Source organism: Lygodium microphyllum, chromosome 21 (genome assembly GCF_053477565.2).
Source record: "Lygodium microphyllum isolate KBCC chromosome 21, Lygodium_microphyllum_v1.1.10, whole genome shotgun sequence".
Lineage (NCBI taxonomy): Eukaryota > Viridiplantae > Streptophyta > Polypodiopsida > Schizaeales > Lygodiaceae > Lygodium > Lygodium microphyllum.
In genome coordinates, this window is record NC_141155.1 from 7,478,546 (window position 1) to 7,484,103 (window position 5,558).

Consider the following 5,558-nt stretch of genomic DNA (forward strand, 5'->3'; position numbering starts at 1 on the left):
TCTCCATCTGTGGCTTTGCAGACTTGGAAGGAGCCACGTAGACCTTGCTAAAAGCTGTAACTATGCAGACATTGCCCATGGCTAGGTGGATACGCTCTAGCTTGTAGTAGTCAGCATTACAACGAGCTTGCTTCTTAAAGGTTCATCTCCTACTAACAGTGACTATGTGCTTGCATCTTTAGTGTTGGGCAACACATAAAAGATTATCAGCATGCTTTCAGACTCGATAGAAATTGTAGCCTTGCACTTTCCCAAAAGTGTGCATGATCGGTCCCCCATATGGGCTGAGTTTAGCATTGGTGGGCTGTAACTGCGGTTTGCCAATTTGGGTCCAATGATCATCAGTTAAGATATTAAAGTCAGCTCTCTCATTGATCAATGCATTGAGGGTGCATGTGTGCTTGGAAATGATGATTATGCTTAGGTAGGCTGGTTCTACAGTGTCCTCATTCTCATCATCAAGTCGGTGATGGTGGCTACTCGTGCATTGACAGGGGACTCCAACATTGGGGGCTCATGCAGTGGGTGTGTAGGAGGGTAGTACTTCTTTATGTGGCTGCCATTAAAGAAGCCTATGCCCTCACCCTCCAAGGTTTCGAGTTCCACGTTGCCAGTTGGTTGGCTGATGGCCTGAACTCTGAAAGGTCCAAACCCCCTAAATTTCATTTTCTGTTTATGTCCCTTGACTGAGTATAGCAGTACTAAGTCACCCTATTCAAAGTCTCGCTGCTTAACGTGCTTGTCAAACCATCTTTTGCATCAGGCCTTCTCGCATATTAGCACATGGGTGGCTAGAAGCTGAGTTTTCGATAAGCGTTCGAGCTCAACTAGGCATTTCATCCATGCCTCCTTCCTGTCCCATCTCTTTTGAAGGGCTAGGAACGAAGAATTCCAAGGGTAGAATTGCCTCAGTTCCATAGGTCAACCTAAAGGGAGTCTGATCCACATCCATTTTATAAGCCATGTGGTAGGCCCATAAGGCCACCATCAACTTGTTATCCCAGTCACTGCGAAAAGCAGAGACTACCTTAGTCAAGACATTCACCAAGGTTTTATTTGTGGGTTTAGCTTGGTCGTTTGCCTAAGGGTAATAAGGTAAAGACTTTCAATGGATGACCAGGAAAGTGGATAGGAGATGAGCTATCACTTCGTCAGATAAAGTGTGTGTCTTGGTCACTAACAAGTTCGATGGGGCAACCAAACCATGAGATCACTTGCTCCCATAAGAACTTGGTAGTGGTCCTAGCCTCATTTATTCTTGTAGCATGAGCTTCTGCCCATTTTGTTAGATAATCGATGGTGACAATGATGTATTTAGCTTGTGAATACTATGCCGCAAGACTAATGGGTCTGATGACTCAAAGGGTTGTCATGCAATGATTGGGGTTAACTCCATGTGATCCTTACGAATAGGGACCTTAGTCCGTTGGCACTTATCACAATGCTTTATGAATCATGTTGCATCTCGAAAAAGAGTGGGCCACTACAACTGGGATTGGAATACCTTGCGGGTTGTCGTATCTGAGTATCCTCCTACAATTCCACTATGTGCCTCTATGAGTATGTCATGCATTTCATGCTCACACACACATCTACGCAACAATCCATCTTTCCCCAACCTGAAGAGTTGGCCTACTATCAATTGATAGGGTTGGATCTTTAGGATGAGCTACCTAAGTCAGGCATTTTCTATTGGTCATTTAGGTAGTCCGTGCTCCAGCACTTGAACTATGTCATCTGCCCCAATACGGCATCATGTTAGCTCTAAACAAATCCCTTTCGCTGGACAAGCTGAATAGATGTGTGTCTGGCAATTCGTCTACAATGCCTTGCCCAGCGGATTCTCTTATGGGGATCTGGGGATGCGAGACATATTGTCAACCATGTAGTGCTTCTTTCCTTTATGTACCACCACGGAGAAGTCAAATTCCAAAAGCAAAAGTAGCCATCGAGTGATGCCTCCTGTAGCGCAAGGTTTATTAACAAGATATAACAAGGCTTTATGGCCAACAAAGAAGGTAAAAGGAGTAGCCAAAAGATAATGCCAAAATTTCTTTACAGCAAATACCATGGCAAAGCGCTCTCTCTCCATTGTTGAGTAATTTATTTCGATCTTAGTGAGTTTTCTACTAGCAAAGCTCACTGGGTAATCTAGGTTGTGTTCACCAGGCTAGCACAACACAACTCCTACAACGAATTTCAAAGCATCAATGTATACATGGAATGTGAGTGTCCAATCTGAGGCTCATAGAATCAGTACCATGGTCAGAGCCTTTTTCAATTCCTCATATGCGCGTTGGCATTCCTCAGTCCATTCGAATATGATCAGCAACTTGTATAGAGGTCTAGCAATCAATGCATAGTTCAACACAAACCATCAATAATACCATGTATGGCCTAAGAAGCACCGAATGCCCTTGTAGTCAGTTGGGGATGGAAGATCGGCAATGACCCTAACCTTTGAGAAGTCTATGGCAATGCCGTTCTTAAACATTACATGCCCTAAGATGCATCCGTGCTTTACCCAAAACTAGCACTTCAAGGGGTTCAACGAGAGACGATATAGTCGACACCTTTCAAAGATCAATCGGAGTTTGTCTAAGTGTTCTATCCAAGTAGAGTAAATACACAGGTCATCTACGAAGACCTCTAACTCCCTCCTAAGCATGTCTTTGAATATAGTGCACATAAGTCATTGGAAAGTAGTTGGTGCGTTAGTCAACCCGAAAGGCATGACTATGTAGGCAAAGATGCCCCACTCAGTGATGGCAAATGTGGTTTTATACATATCATTAGGATGCACTTGCACCTGATTGTATCCAGAGAAATCGTCCAGAAAATTGTAGGCCTCTTTGCCAACCACTCTCTCTTGGTGTATGGCAATGGATAGTTATCTCTCTTCGTATCAGCCTTTACCTTCTTATAATTGATGCACACTCTAATCTTTCCATTCTTCTTCAATACGATGACTATGTGTAAAGCCCAGTCTGTGTGCTCAATTTTGTAGATGAATCCTGTTGTCATTAGCTTGTCAATTTTTTCCTTGACGGCATGGGCATGCCTTGGGTCCATGGGATATGATCGTTTCTTGACCACGTTGCATCAAGTGTCATGGGTATGTTGTGAGTCACTACACTCGGGTCTACCTCTTTGAGCTCTTCTAGGGACCACGCAAAGACGTCTATATACTCTCGTAAGAGAGCAATGAGGCGCTTCCTCTTCCTTAGTCAAGTCATTAGCTATAAAGGTAGGTCAGTTTGTCTCCCCTTCCCTGGATAAATTGACCTCCTTGACCTTGGTGGGCCCTTCGATTGGTTCGCTTACTTGCCCTTGTCATTTGGCTCCTAGCAAGATCACTACAATATCTCTTTTTTTAAATTTCATGAATCTCTTTGGTAGGTCATGTGGTTTTCACTACTCCTCCTCCTGTGTTTCCTTAGGCAGCTTTTGTCGTTCCTCCCTTGGCCATCGGTGCCTTAGGTGGACAAGTAGGTCCCCCTTGGTGCATCTAGTCCTCCTAGAAGGTTAAGGAATCTCAGGATCACTATCTAAGCTGACTTCTGACTCAGAATTAAACTCTCAGTTTTTTCTATCTAAGCTGACTTTTGACTCAAAATTAAACTCTCAGTTTTTGCTAGAAGAGAGGGAGTCTCTCCTGGTGGCTATAGCTCAAAAGGTGAGTCCGTTCTTAGTAGTGGCGTGTCACTTGGTTGGGCTAGGCCTGCCTACTAGTAGTCAATTGTGCCCATGTTTTCCAACCAAGTTCGATCACAATCCATGCACACAAATCCTTTTTCTATCCTAAAGACATTCTCCTTGCATGGTCTAGAGTCAACTCGTATTTGTTTGATTTCACGTCCCCCCAGTGTCGTATTCTATAGTGTATATTTCCCTTTCACTCTCATCACTAAAGGAATAATAGTCTTCATATTGGTCGTTAGAGCTATCCGTGTCTGACTGCTCATCATTGCACAAGTTCTAATACGTCTCTTCTTGTTGGTCGGGAATTAGGGTCCAATTATACATCAAGTTTAAATCATGCACCTTGGACCACTGTCATTCAGGCTCATCCAAGAGATCTTAGAATGGCTTGAGATTCATTACTGGATTGCCAACCAACTTGTCAGTCAAATATCCTAGGATCTCCACGAGCTCTCGTCTATTTTTCAGGACTTGGAATGTGACAGGGTTGGATCTTCCACGTAAGCTTCCAGCTATCATGCAGACTAGTACACTGAGGGTGTGTCCTTGGGATTGACAATCGTCTTGATGGCTTGTTCCTACTCCTCATTGTCATAAAACAACAGGTCGATGGTAGCAAGAACATGCATCTAGTCTAGCTCGTCCTCAGGACCATGAAATATACTTGTTTAAGGGCCCGTAGGATTTCCTAATTTGGCTGCAGTCACCCTTCATCATGGTGACGATGGCATCTAGGTCAACCGGTGTGGTCTTCCAGGTGTCCATTCTACCCTTACAGTCTCCATTTGATTACCTAGAAAGATGAGACTGTTGCCCCAGTCTTCTATGACTCTCCCATTGTGCATCCAAGGTCGGCCTAGCGGGATGTTGTAGTCCACTCCCTTCATGACTATAAAGTCAACAAAGAATTGGACTCCTGCGATCCTCACTGACCAATTCTTTAACACACGGAATGGTTTCACCTCCATTCCATTAGCCAATGTGAAGTTGAACCTAGCAGTCTCAATCAATGGGTTACCCCAAGTTTGGAGTAATGCATCGCTTAGCACACTCACTCCTGCCCCCATGTCTATGATTCCCTTTCTTGTGACATCTCCAAGAGCTAAGACTAGCAGGACTATATGCATCTCTATGTCTTTCCAAAAAGCATTGACATACAAGGATTTAGACATGGACTGCAACGTCAGGCTCAGTATTTTTGTTTCCGCATCATGCTTGTGCGAGTCTATGGCGGCTTGCTCATTTGATTCTTCGACCCACTACTTCAGCCCCTGCCATAGCGTTCAATGTTGCCTAAGCAATTCTCCTAAGCTTAGAGTCATAGGGGTGGTCACCAATGTATTAATGAGGCTGTAGTTGCTTGCCTCTCTCCTAATCTTGTTGTTCGTGGCCAATGGCCGTAACTGGTTTGTTGTCCTGTAGCATTTAGACTTTGTCTAAATGGCACTACTTCTGGTTCCATTGCATCCCTTGATTTTGGTTGTGGGGGTGAGACTAGTGTGCTCATGCTTGAGAGATCATTGATTCATCTTCTAGTATGGGCTCAGCATCTTGTAGGTGCTCTTGGGCTTCTTTCACCCACTCCTTCACCTTCTTGATAGCTTCGAGTTGGCGCTTCGGGTTGGGGTACTTCCCGACCTTAGCACTTACCTTTCAGCCATCTTTGGAGCCAATGTTTCTGCCTCTGTGTTAGTGACTTTCTTTCCAATAGGCAGTGTCGTGGTACTTTCAGTTTTAAGCGTGACCTTAGCGTCTAGCCTTTTCTTCCTCCATCTCCAACTCTTCTTTCTGACTAAGGTTGCATCGAGGTTGCTAGGCCCTGGCAATGATATGCCGATCTAATTTATCTGTGCACG